This window comes from Dipodomys merriami, unplaced genomic scaffold (genome assembly GCF_024711535.1).
Source record: "Dipodomys merriami isolate MVZ:Mamm:240054 unplaced genomic scaffold, mDipMer1.0.p SCAF_43, whole genome shotgun sequence".
Classification (NCBI taxonomy): Eukaryota; Metazoa; Chordata; class Mammalia; order Rodentia; family Heteromyidae; genus Dipodomys; species Dipodomys merriami.
The window spans coordinates 9,741,560-9,756,463 of record NW_027205937.1 but is presented as its reverse complement, the minus strand read 5'-3'; the positions used below and the strand labels follow the sequence as shown (position 1 = coordinate 9,756,463).

Here is a 14,904-nt window from a genome sequence, read left to right as displayed (position 1 = left end):
TTATGACTGTATAGTACAAATATGAAAGAAATGGAGCTTTTTCCTTTCTGAAGAAGAAAGTTTAGCAAGTAAGTTCAATGTAAGGCATCAGTTGAAATGAATCTAAAGTCTTTTACTCCAAGATATCCAGAGTACTCTACTCATCTTCTGAAAAGTAAATAAGTAATTATATTAATTACCTTTGCTTAATATTAATTTACTTGTAGCAAATAGGTTAAAATGTCTGTTCTCTTTCTTTCAATGTAGTAACATACATTTCATATTCTTTCTCTCTTCATACAAGCCTGACATCACTATTTCAAAGTAACACAAACAGAAAAACAAAAATCACCTGGCACAATAATCACAAATCCTAAATTATGTGAAAAAACCTATAATATAAAAATTAAGGGGCTGGGAAGGTGGCTCAGTGGTAGAGTGCTTATCTTGCATTCCTGAGGCCCTGAGTTTGAATACTCAGCACCACATAAGCAAAAAGAAAAAAGCCAGAAGTGGCAATGTGGCTCAAGTTATAGAGCACTAGCCTTGAGCTGAAGAGCTGATAGACAGTGCCCAGTCCTAGAGTTCAGGCCCCACGACTGGAACCTCCCCCCCAAAAATGAAACCTGGTGGTTCCACGAAGATGGACGAGAAGCTGGAGGCTAAACAAGCTCTCACATAGAAAGCAGTTTTAGTGTTCCCGTGAACAGTCCTAGGCCAAAGATTTACACTAAGTGTGCCACCATAGTACAGAGAGTTTGGCTAGAGAGGAAAATGCAGGCAAGGAGACAGATCTGAGCACTTGCCAGCAGTCATGGTTGAAGCAGCAGTGGTGGCAACCATACTCGTCATACATACAATACAGAAAGTCCCGGACAAAGGTGCCAGACAGAGCGAGCAAGTGCATTCTACACAATATCAGCAAGAACTGACAAGGAGCAGATATCTTCATCCTGCAGATAGCAGACCAGAGATTACCCAGGAACCAAGACTCCGGGTGTGAGTAGAACCCTGACATCCTTACTCCTTCTCAGGGAGCAGAAGAGGGAAGGCCACTCCTCCAACGCCACAACTTAAGATCTCCATCTTTTTGTGTGTGTGAGAATACCATACAGAGGAGTTACAATTACATGGGCAAGATAATGAGTACATTTCTTATCAAGCATTGTTGTCTCCTTTTGTTTCCCCTTACCATCCCTTCCCATACTCTTCCCCCCCCCAACGTTCCCCTTAACACCTACCGAAGTTGTTAAGTTCGTTTTTTGACATAACAACTTGTACATCTCATTGTTGCAATGGGTCCACCTGCATGCATAGCTAAACAATTTGTTTTTACCCTTCCCCTCCACAAATTATACCAACATCAAATACAGTGAAAGCATAGGTTATAGTATGGGGGAGGGACATTAAAAAACAACAAAGAAATCATCTTATAAATATGTTAGAAACATTTGCATGAAAGAAAAAAAAACATTTGAATAGTTATCTTGGGGTTCATTTCTGTAACATCAACTTATCTGAACTTTTCTGCTTGACTCAGACATATACTAGATATTGCAAATAAGGCAAACCATGGGACCTATGTTTCTTTGGGCCTGGCTTACCTCACATAATATAATTTTTTCCAAATCTTTCCATTTCCTAACAAATGGGGTAATATCATTCTTTCTAATGGAGGCATAGAATTCCATTATGGATATATAACACATTTTCTAGATCCATTCATCTACTGAGGTGCATCTAGGTTGGTTTCATACCTTAGCTGTGGTAAATAATGCTGCAATAAACACAGTCATGCTGGTAGCTTTACTGTGGTCTTGTTTGTGATCATTTGGGTAAATGCCCAAAAGTGGGATTGCTGGATCATAGGGGAGCTCTATGTGGAGTCTTCTGAGGAACCTCAATACTACTTTCCAAAGTGGTTGACCAAGTTTACACTCCCACCCACAATGGAGTATGGTTCCATTCTGTCCACATCCCCTTCAGCATCTGTTGTTATTAGAGTTCTTGATTATAGCCATTCTAACTGGGGTGAGGTGGTATCTCAATGTTGTTTTGATTTGCATTTCTTTTTTGGCTAGAGAGGTTGAATATTTCTTCATGTGTCTACTGGCCATCCTTCTTTCTTCTTCAGAGAAGTTTCTCTTTAAGTCTTTTCTGTATGCCAAAAATGAGAGAAGTGTTGCTGAAATCAGGAAAACAATTACATTCAGAATAGCAACAAAAAAATAAAATACCAAGGAATTAACTTAACCAAAGAAGTGAAGGACCTCTATGATGAAAACTTTAAAAACCTGAAAAAGGAATTCAAAACAGAACTTAGGAAGTGGCAAAAACTCCCATGCTTGTTCCTGGATTGGAAAAATCAACATTGTGAAAATGGCAATACTTCCCAAGGCTATCTACAAATTCAGTGCAATACTTGTCAATATTCCAACCGCATTCTTCAAGGAAATAGAAGAAGCAATCCAAAAATTCATATGTTACAATAAAAGACCCTGAATAGCAAAAACAATCCTTAACAGAAAGAACAGTGCTGGAGGAATATCAATACCAAATATCAAACTCGAACAATGGAATAGAATTGAAAACCTAAAAATGAACCTAAAGACCTATAGCTATCTAATCTTCAATAAGGGAGCTAAAAAAAATAGAATAGAAGAAAGACAGCCTCATCAGTAAATTGTGCTTGCAAAATTGGTTAACTACTTTTAGAAAACTAAAGCTAGATCCTTATATATCACCCTGCACCAGAATCAACTCCAAATGGATCAATGTCAAAGCAGATACTCTGAAAACATTACAGAATGGAATTGGAGGAACCCTAGGTCTCCTTGGCACAGGCTGAAATTTTCTTAATAGAGACCCAGAAACACAACAAATCAAAGAAAGGTTGGACAAATGGGATTGTTTCATATGTAAAACATACCTGGAACTTAAAAAACTAAATCCCCCAAAAACAAATCTTCAAAGAAACAAGATCTCCATCTTGATGGAAATCTAGCTAGCTGTCCGGCTGAGCAGCTAGCTTCAACTCAGGCCTTGGAAGAAAACAAAAGAGTCATTTAGCAAGTCACAGGAACCTGACCTGACCTGCCATAATCAGCTCCACCTAGGGGAAAGTAACCAAGCCCAGGCAGTAGAAGCTCCTCCTCCTCAGGAGTCGCTTTCTTCACTGTGTAAACAGAGCCAGAGGCTGCCCCTCCCTACAGCATATTAGACAATTAAAGGAAATTCAGTAAACATAAACCCTGACAATGGCTCCAGGCTGGGCTCTGTGAGTGTCTTAGAAGCTAGCCCCCCAAGGAAAACCTATACCTTGCTGAAAGGCCTCAACTCTACCCAGAACCAAGGCTAATCACAGCATCTCCCAACTAGAGGAGAGAGCCATCTTCCTGTTTTGTGATACTCAAAGCAGATCTCCCTCCCACTGCACTAGCTTGGGAGGAGGATTACAAAATCCTGGGTAAAGCAGAGCATTTTTCTGCCTGCTCAGACAAACTGACTTAAGAAACCAATCAAAGCACGTGAAAACCAAACACCATAGCAGACCAGAGACTCAACCAAGAGAGTTGATACAGACAAAAGTGAGAAACAGGATCTTCCCCTCCACCTCCCCCGATAAAAAAACAAATCAAAGAACTATTTTTTACCTATTTTTTATTTTCAATTTTTTAAAAATTGTTTTCTATTAATCTTTTATTTTTCCTCTTAAAATTTTTATTAAGGTGTATATGTATGTGTGCTGTTTTTGTCTCTACTGACCTTTCAGTCCTTTTTTTTTTCTTTCTCATTTTCTTCATTTTTCTTCTCTTTTGTCCTTTTGTGCGCGACTTAATTGCTGTTCTGCTCATCCTCAGATATATCCGTCGTCAATTATTACACCTTATCTACCATACTGTACACAATTAATACAGAAATTTATTACTCAATTCAAATACTCTCAGGCTTAAATTCCTTAGTAGCAGTATTATATCTTTATGCCTATATAATTTTTTAAGAATGAGATGTACAAGTCATTATGTGGAAAAAGGAACTTTAGAATTTTGGTGGGTGGAAGGTTTGGGTGGGGGGGTGGGAGGAGGATGGGAAGGGATGGGAATGGGAAACAAAGGAGGAGGCAACAATGCTTGATAAGAAATGTACACATTATCTTGCCCATGTAATTGTAACCCCTCTGTACAGTATTTTCACAATAAAAAAAAAAAGAATTTTTATTTTTTAGTTTTTCAAGTGTCCTTTTAATCCCACTCCTCCTCTCATCCTATCCTCATTCTCTCAATTTCACCTTTAAATTAGATAATCTTCAAGTTTCAATTTTTAAATTAATTTTTTGTTTTTCCATTTTTTCTCGTCTCTTTTTTTTCTCTCTCCTATCATTCTGTCCAGCATATTTCCCTCTTTGAGATTTGGACTTGGTTAATTTCACTCTCTTTGGCATTTCCCGATCCATTTAATCCTAATTTTCACCAAATTTCTCCCTAAACATAATAATTTCTGGTTTGCTAAATTTTCCTTCCTGCTCTTAGCCCATTAATCCATAGTTGTTTGATGTTGAATAGATTTTATCTGTTAAACTAGATTGTATCTGCAGCCTTTTCACTGTGCAACTATAGGACTCTGGTTGATGCTTGCCTTAAAATAGTTTTCTGGCACAAAATTGGTGTTACTTTCATACCAAATGGGCAGAAAAATCCGGAAAAATGGCAAATCCGGGTATCTCCACTCCAACTCATGGTAATCAGGTGACAGAACAAATAATGAATAATCCAGAGGAGAGTTCCCAAAAAGCTGTACAAACAATACTGGTAAAGATGGTGAATGTAAAGATCGAAAACCTTCAAAGACTGAGTGTGAGCCTGATAGGGAGAGAGAGGATGCAAACCAAAGATCAAAACAGCAATGTCTTAAGTGTGAGGAAGCTACTCAATGAGTGATTCAGGAATTGCATGAGCAGGTTGAGAACACTCAAAGAGAAATAAATGAATTGTGTAAGCAGGCTGAGAACATTCAAAGTGATAGATAAGGATTGCGTGAGCAGGCTGAGAACAGTCAAAAAGAACTATAGGAATTGCTTGAACATGAGGAAGCTAATCAAAGAGTAATACAGGAATTGCGAGAGCGGGATGAGAATAGACAAAGATCGATAGAGGAAATCATGTAATACATAAGCAGACAACTGAAAAAATTCAGGGAGACCACAAAAAGAATGATTAATGGAACCACACAGAAGGAATAAAAGTCCAAGGAAACCATAAACAATCAACTAAGTGATTTGAGAAAAAACACGGAACATCAAAGTAAAGAAGTAAAAAAATTATACAAGATCTAAAAAAAGCTCCAACAAAGAATTGGAAGCCATCAAAACTAAAGCCATTTCCTCTTAACTCTGGAACAAAACAAGGATGTCCACTCTCTCCACTTCTCTTCAATGAAGTATTAGAATGTCTAGCTACAACAATAAGACAAGATGCAAACATAAAGAGTATCCAAATAAAGAAAGAAGAAGTAAAACTCTCCCCCTTTGCAGATGACATGATCTTGTATTTAAAAAATCCCATAGACTCCACTCCCAAATTACTCAAGCTGATTCAAAATTTGGCAAAGTAGCAGAGTGTAAAATTGACCTCCAAAAATCAATGGCTTTTCTGTATGCCAACAATGAGAAAAGTGGGGCTGAAATTAGGAAAGCACCTCCATTTGTAATAGCCCCACAAAAAATAAAATACCTAGTAATTAACTTAACTAAAGAAGTGAAGGACCTCTATGATGAAAACTTTAAAAGCTTGAAAAAGGATATCAAACCTGAACTAAGAAAATGGCAAAAACTCCTATGCTCCTGGATTAGAAAGATCAACATCGTGAAAATGGCAATACTTCCCTAGGCTATCTACAAATTCAATGCGATACCTATCAAAATTCCAAACTCATTCTTCAAGGAAATAGAAGAGGCAATCCAAAAATTCATATGGAACAATAAAAGACCCCGAATAGCAAAAATGCTCCTCAACGGAAAGAACACTGCTGGAGGAATATCAATACCAAATTTCAAACTCTACTATAAAGCCATAGAAAACAAAATAGCTTGGTACTGGCACAAGAACAGACCTCGGGACCAATGGAATAGAATTGAAAACCCAGAAATGAACCTACAGACATATAGCAATCTAATCTTCGATAAGGGAGCTCAAAAAATAGAATGGAAGAAAGACAGCCTGTTCAGTACTGGCAAAATTGGTTAATTACTTGTAGAAAACTAAAGCTAGATCCTTATATATCACCCTGCACCAAAATCAACTCCAAAATGGATCAAAGACCTCAGAGTCAAAGCAGACACTCTGAGAACATTACAGGATGGAATAGGAGAAACCCTAGGTCTTGTTGGCACAGGCTGAAATTTTCTTAATAAAGACACAGAAACACGACAAATCAAAGAAAGGTTGGACAAATGGGGTTGCTTGAAGTTGCAGAGTTTCTGCATGGCAAATGACATAGCTAGAAGATCAATAGAAAGCCCACGTAGAAAATCTTCACTAGCCATAAAACGGACTAGGGTCTCATATCTAAAATGTACTTGGAACTCATAATATTAAATTCCCCAACAGGAAATCCTCAAAGAAACAACTCCCCAATAAATAAGAGGTCTAAAGACTTAAAGAGTTCTTGTTTATAGCTATTCTAACTGGGGTGAGGTGGTATCTCAATGTTGTTTTGTTTTCCATTTCTTTTACAGCTAGGGAGGGTGAGCATTTCTTCATGTGTCTATTGGTCATCCTTCTTTCTTCTTCAGAGAAGTTTCTCTTCAAGTCTTTAGCCCACTTATTTACTGGGCAGTTGTTTCTTTGATGATTTGTTGTTGGGGGATTTAATTTTTTTAGTTGCAAGTATATTTTATATATGAGACCCTTGTCCGTTGTATGGCTAGTGAAGATCTTCTCCCTATCTGTGGGCTTTCTATTGATCTTGCTAGCTATGTCCTTTGCTATGCAGAAGCTCTGCAACTTCATGCAATCCCATTTGTCCAACCTTTCTTTGATTTGTTGTTTCCGGGACTCAATTAAGAAAATTTCGGATGTGGTTCTGGGAAGATGGAGGAGGAGAGGCTGGAATCTGAACAAGCATTCACATAGAAAGCAGTTTTAGAGTTCCAGTGAACAGTCCTAAGCCAGAGAATCACACCAAGTGTGCCATCATAGGACAGAGAGTTAGTCAAGAGAAGGGAAGCCAAGGAGACACATCTGAGCGCCTGCAGGGTCGCGGCGGTGACCACCACCTCGGGGTCATACCTGAGACACAGAGAGTCCGGGACAAAGGAGCCAGACGCAGCGGACGAGCAGATTCTACTCAACACCAACAAGACCGACAAGGCCTGGACATATTCATCCTGCTGTTTGCAGACCAGAGTGACCCAGGATCCAAGACTCGGCGTGAGTACAAGCCCGACGTCCTCACTCCTTCTCAGGGAGCAGAGGAGGGAAGGCCACCCCTCCCCCCCAGCACCGGTGATCTCCATGTTGGATACCGACAAAGCTCGGAGGAGCTGCTAGCTCCATCTCAGGCCTTGGAACAAAACGAGTCATTTAGCAGGTCACAAGAACTTAACGGTGAAGTGACCTGCCAGACTCAGCTCCATCCAGGGAAAAGTCACCCAGCTCAGGCGCCAGCCATTGGAGTGGCTTGCCTCACAGGGTAACCAGAGCCAGAGGCTGCCCCTCCCTCTAGCAGCCACCACACTCAATTGAAAAACAGAAACCCTGAGAATGGCTCCAGGCTGGGCGCTGTGAGCTTTATCACAAAATAGCCCCAGGGAAAAGCTATTGTTTGTTGAAAGGCCTCACCACTACCCAGAACCTAGCCTCATCACCGCATCCCCCTCTTTTGCGATTCTCAAAGCAGATCACCCTCCCAGAAAACTAACCTGGGAGGGGGATCTCAAAATCTTGGGTAAAGCAGAGCATTTTTCTGCCTCTTCCAAGCAACCGACTTAAGAAACCAATCAAGCCACAGGACCTCAAGCTGACCAGAGACTCCAACCAGAGACTGGTTACAGACAAAAGGGAGATACAGGATTCTTCCCACCTCTCCCCCCCCAAAAAAAAATCAAAAGACATTTTTTTCTTTTTTTTCTTCTTCTTCTTTTATTTTTTTCGTTTGTTTTTTTGTTACCTTATATATATATACATAAATTTTTTTATCTTCTAAAACTTTTATTAATCTTTAATTTTTGCCTCTTCTGAAAAAATAATTGTTTTCCAGTAACGTTTTTTTTTCTCCTCTTATAATTTTTATTTTAGGAATATGTGAATGAGCGTTTTCCTTTCTTTTCTTGTCTTCTTTCTTTCTTAATTATCTTTTTGTTTTTTGTCTAGCTCTACTGAACTTTTGATCTTTTCTTCTTCCCTTCCCATCCTTAAAGTTTTTCACATCTCCTCTATGTCCCTCCCTTTCTCTAAACATATTCACATTCCTCTCTAAGTAGATGGTCTTTTAATCTCTATAAGAACATTAACTTTTACGTTTCTATTTTTTTTTCTGGTCTCTTTTCATTCCCCTTTCCATCTCTTCTTTTTCTCTCTCTCTCTACTTGCATCCTACCCAACCCATTTCCTGCATTGTGATTAGGACATAGTTAACTCTCCCTGTGCCTCCCCACACCAATCTATTCCTATTTTTTACCCACATCTCTCCCTAATCCTAATAATTTCTGGCTTTCCAAATTCTTTTCTGCGGTTCGAAGTCCTTTAACATATAGTTGTTTGATGTTGAATAGATGTATCTGTTGAACTAGATTGTATCTGTAGACTATTGACTGTACAAACGCAAACTTTGGTTGATGGTTGCCTTCAGATAGTGTTCTAGCACAAAACTGGTGCTATCTTCATCTCAAATGAGCAGAGTAAGCTGGAAAAACAAAAGAAAAATGGCAAATTCGGGCATCTCAATTCCCAATCTTGATAATCAGGGATTAGAACAGATAAAGAATAATCCAGAGGAGAGTTCCCAAATTGCTCTACAATCACTAATAGCAAACATGATAAATGAGAATTTTGACAATGTACAAAGGACTCTGGATGAGCGTGATAGGGAGAGAGAGGAGGCATCCCAGAAGTTTACACAAGAATATCATAAGCGTGAGGAAGCTACTCAAAAACTGTTACAGGATTTGCGTGAACAACTTGAGAATACTCAAAGAGAAAGGGAGGAATGGCGTGAGCAGGCTGAGAACACTCAAAGACAACTGCAGGAATCCCACGAATGGGAAGAAAGAGAACTGCAGGAATCCCACAGACGGGAGGAAGCTAATCAAAGAGTAATTCAGGAATTGAGAGACCAGGTAGAGAATACACAAAGAGGAAGTCAGGGAGACCACAAAAGGAATGCTGTATGGAACCCATCAGAAGGAATGGGAGTCCAAAGAAACCATAAACAATCAACTAAGTGATTTGAGAACAAACACTGAACACCAAATTAAGGAAGTAAAGAAATTCATACAAGACCTAAAACAAAGCTTCAACAAAGAACTTGAAGCCATCAAAGCTGACCAATTAGAAGGAAAAGAGATAAAAAACAAAGTAGAGACTCTTGACAGCAGGTTAGACCATGCAGAAGATCGAATCTCAGGGATTGAAGACAGCCTAGATATTATAGAGAAAGAACATACAACCATCCAAGACAAGTCCAAGAAATATGATAGGTCTATCCAACACCTGGAAGACACCATCAGAAGGCCCAATCTGCGGATAATGGGTGTAGAGGAGCACCTAGAAACAGAAGTTAATGGTCTAGGAAATTTGTTTAACAGGATTCTAGCAGAGAACTTGCCAAACATACAAAAAGATAGGCCTATTCAGATACAAGAAGCTTTTAGAACCCCAAATAGACCAGACCAGAATAGGACATCCCACCGTCACATTATAATCCACACAGGATCAACCCAGATAAAGGAAAATATCCTTAAAGCTGTCAAGGAGAAAAGGTTAATCACCTATAAAGGGAAACCAATTAGAATCACCTCAGATTTCTCAGCAGAGACAATCAAAGCAAGAAGAGCCTGGAATGACGTATGCCATGCCCTAAAAACAACCAACTATCAACCAAGAATACTGGACCCAGCTAAACTCTCCTTCATAACTGAAGGCCAAATAAAAACCTTCCATAGCAAAGAAAAATTGAAACAATTCATCTCCACCAAACCAGCCTTACAAAAGATTCTTAAAGATGTCCTACACATAGAAAACCAACAAGACCGCAAGAAAGGCCAAGAAACTGCACCCAAACTGAGAATCCAAGAACCTTAGGAAGAACACAGTTTTTGCAGCCCCCAAGAAGGTAGATAACATGGCAGGAACTCCCAAATACCTCTCAGTCCTATATCTTAACGTTAACGGACTGAACTCTCCAATTAAGCGACACAGACTCTCTAGTTGGATTAAAAAACAAGACCCTTCTATCTGCTGCCTTCAGGAGTCACATCTTGCCCGTAAAAACAAACACATTTTCAATGTTAAAGGCTGGAACAAAATCTACCAAGCAAACAGCCCCCATAAAAAGGCGGGAGTTGCAATCCTAATATCAGATAAAATAGACTTCAAATTAAAATTCGTGAGAAGAGATACAGAAGGTCGCTACATACTAATTAAAGGATCTCTCCTTAAGGAGGATATTACAATTCTAAATATCTATTCGCCAAACAAAGGAGCACCCAAATTTATCAAAGAAACACTACTTTCCCTCAAATCCCATATAGATCCAAAGGCATTAATTGTTGGGAATTTTAACACACCACTCTCCCCACTAGATAGATCAACTGGTCAAAAACTCAACAGAGAAACCGCCGATCTAAACAGCTTCATAGATCAACTAGACTTAACAGACATTTACCGAACATTTCACCCAGCAGCCTCAGAATACACGTTCTTCTCAGCAGCACATGGAACGTTTTCTAAAATAGACCACATTTTAGGCCACAAAGCAAACTTGTCTAAATTCAGAAACATTGAAGTTATACCTTGCATTCTCTCTGACCACAAGGGAATAAAATTAGAACTCAACACCAAAAGCCACCAAAGAAAGTCCGGTATCACATGGAGGCTGAACAACACACTGCTGAATCATGCGTGGGTCATGGAAGAGATTAGAAAGGAAATTCAAATGTTCATGCTATTCAACAAAAATGAACACACAAATTACCAGCTCCTCTGGGACACAGCAAAGGCAGTACTCAGAGGCAAGTTTATAGCTCTGAGCTCTTACATCAACAAATTGGAGAGATCTGAAACTAACAATTTAATGACACATCTACACCTCCTTGAAAAAGAGCAGCAAGATAAACGGAAAGAAATAATCAAAATTAAATCAGAATTAAATGAATTAGAATCTACAAAAACTATAGAAAGTATCAACAAGACAAAGAGTGGTTCTTCGAAAAACTTAATAAAATTGACAGACCCTTAGCAAACCTTATCAGAAAAAGGAGAGAACACACCCAAATTAATAAACTCAGAGATGAGAACGGAAACATCACCACGGAAACAACCAAGATTCAGAACATTATAAGGGAATACTTCTCAAAACTTTATGCTAATAAGTTCAACAACTTGACAGAAATGGACCTTTTCCTAGCAAGTATTGACATGCCAAAACTAAACCAAGATGAGTTAAACCAGCTTAACAGGCCCATATCAAGCATTGAAATAGAAACAGCAATAAGAGACCTCCCATCTAAGAAAAGTCCAGGACCAGATGGTTTTACAGCGGAATTTTACAAGGCCTTCAAAGCAGAGCTCACACCAATACTCCTCCAACTCTTCAATGAAATTGAAAGAGAAAGCTCACTACCGAACACATTCTATGAAGCCATCATAACCCTCATCCCAAAACCAGGCAGGGACTCATCAAATAAAGAGAACTATAGACCCATTTCTTTGATGAACATTGATGCAAAACTTCTCAACAAAATTTTGGCCAATTGACTTCAACAATTCATCCAAAAAATCATACACCATGATCAAACATAATTCATTTCAGGGATGCAAAGCTGGTTCAATATACGCAAATCAATTAATATTATTCATCACATCAACAGGAGCAAATATAAGAACCACATGGTTATCTCAATAGATGCAGAAAAAGCATTCGATAAGATCCAACACCCCTTTATGATGAAGGTTTTGGAAAAATTAGGAATCCATGGAACATTCCTCAATACAATAAAGGCTGTATATGACAAACCTACAGCCAGCATTATACTCAATGGTGAAAAATTAAAGCTATTTCCTCTTAACTCAGGAACAAGACAAGGATGCCCACTCTCTCCACTTCTCTTCAATCTAGTATTAGAATGCCTAGCTACAGCAATAAGACAAGATGCAGACATAAAGGGGATCCAAATAAGGAAAGAAGAAATAAAACTCTCCCTCTTTGCAGATGACATGATCTTGTATTTAAAGAATCCCATAGACTCCACTCCCAAATTACTCAAGCTGATTCAAAACTTTGGCAAAGTTGCAGGTTATAAAATTAACCCCCAAAAATCAATGGCTTTTCTGTATGCCAACAATGAGAAAAGTGTGGCTGAAATTAGGAAAGCAACTCCATTTGTAATAGCCCCACAAAAAAATAAAATACCTTGGAATTAACTTAACTAAAGAAGTGAAGGACCTCTATGATGAAAACTTTAAAATCTTGAAAAAGGAAATCAACACAGAACTTAAAAAATGACAAAACCTCCCATGCTCCTGGATTGGAAAGATTAACATCGTGAAAATGGCAATACTTCCCAAGGCTATCTACAAATTCAACGCAATACCTATCAAAATTCCACCCTCATTCTTCAAGGAAATAGAAGAGGCAATCCAAAAATTCATATGGAACAATAAAAGACCCCGAATAGCAAAAACGCTCCTCAACGGAAAGAACACTGCTGGAGGAATATCAATACCAAATTTCGAACTCTACTATAAAGCCATAGTAATAAAAAAAGCTTGGTATTGGCATAAGAACAGACCTCAGGACCAATGGAATAGAATTGAAAACTCAGAAATGAACCTAGAGACCTTAGCCATATAATCTTCGATAAGGAAGCTAAAACAATAGAATGGAAGAAAGACAACCTCTTCAGTAAATGATGCTGGCAAAATTGGTTAACTACATGTAGAAAACTAAAGCTAGATCCTTATATATCACCCTGCACCAGAATCAACTCCAAATGGATCAAAGACCTTGAACTCAAAGCAGACACTTTCAAAACATTACAGGATGGAATAGGAGAAACCCTAGGTCTCCTTGGCTCAGGCCGAAATTTTCTGAATAGAGACCCGGAAGCACAACAAATCAAAGAAAGGTTGGACAAATGGGATTGCATAAGGTTGCAGAGCTTCTGCAGGGCAAATGACAAAGCTAGCAAGATCAATAGAAAGCCCACAGATTGGGAGAAGATCTTTACTATCCATACAACGGACAAGGGTCTCATATCTAAAATATACTTGGAACTCAAAAAATTAAACCACCCAACAACAAATCCTCAACGAAACAACTGCCCAATAAATATGTGTGCGAAAGACTTAAAGAGAAGCTTCTCTGAAGAAGAAAGAAGGATGGCCAATAGACACATGATGAAATGTTCAACATCCCTAGCCATAAAAGTAATGCAAATCAAAACAACATTGAGATTTCACCTCACTCCAGTTAGAATAGCAAAATTCAAGAACTCTAACAACAACAGATGCAGGAGGGGATGTGGACAGAAAGGAACCTTACTTCATTGTTGGTGGGAATGTAAACTTGTTCAACCACGTTGGAAAGCAGTATGGAGGTTCCTCAAAAGACTTCACATAGATATCCCCTATGATCCAGCAATCCCACTTTTGGGCATTTACCCAAATGTATACAAACAAGACTACACTAAAGCTACCAGCACACCTATGTTTATTGCAGCATTATTTACCATAGCTAAGATATGGAACCAACCCAGATGCCCCTCAGTAGATGCATGGATCAAGAAAATTTGGTATATATACACAATGGAATTCTATGCCTCCTTCAGAAAGAATGACATTTCCCCATTTGTTAGGAAATGGAAAGGTTTGGAAAAAATTATATTAAGTGAAGTAAGCCAGGCCCAAAGAAACAGAGGTCCCATGGTTTCCCTTATTTGCAATATCTAGTATAGGTATGAGTCAAGCGGAAAAGGTCAGATAATATGATGTTAGGAAAATGAACCTTTAAATACGTATTTTAATGTTTTCGTTTCTTTCATGCATGTGTTTCTAACGCATTTATAAGATTATTTCTTGGTTGCTTTGTATGTCCCTCCCCCACAGTGTAACCCCCGCTTTCACTATATTTGATGTCAGTATAACATGTGGAGGAGATGGGGACAAACAAGTCGTTTAAGGATTCAGGTGGACCTGTTACTACAATGAGTACAAAATGTCATGTCAAAACCAGGTTTACAATGTCGGTGTGTGGGGGGGGAGGGGGTATGTTTGCTTGGGGGGGAGGGGAGGCTGGGAAGTGAGGTGAAGTGTAAACAAAGGAGTAGGCTGAAATGCTTGGTAAGAAATGTATGCATTATCCTGCCCATGTAATTGTAACCCCTATGTACAGTATGTTCACAAGTAAAATAAAATAAAATTAAAAAGAAAAAAAGAAAATTTCGGCCTGAGCCAAGGAGACCTATGGTTTCTCCTTTTCCATCCTGTAATGTTTTCAGAATGTCTGCTTTGACTCCGAGGTCTTTGATCCATTTGGAGTTGATTTTAGTACAGGGTGATATATAAGGATCTAGCTTTAGTTTTCTACAAGTAGTTTACCAATTTTGCCAACACCATTTACTAAACAGGCTGTCTTTCTTCCATTCTATTATTTTAGCTCCCTTATCGAAGACTACTTGGTTATAGGTCTGTAGGTTCATTTCTTTCTTTC

At 38.7% G+C, this 14,904-nt stretch overlaps 1 long non-coding RNA gene across 1 annotated transcript in view; it reads right to left on the bottom strand.

The window, feature by feature from the left end:
* Positions 1-2,042: 2,042 nt before the first annotated feature.
* The window catches only part of LOC138807734 (uncharacterized), a 32,358-nt gene continuing 19,496 nt past the window's right edge, over positions 2,043-14,904 (bottom strand). Inside the window, exon 3 of the long non-coding RNA XR_011366251.1 lies at positions 2,043-2,136. This is a non-coding gene — a long non-coding RNA (uncharacterized lncRNA). The remainder of the gene's footprint in view (positions 2,137-14,904) is intronic.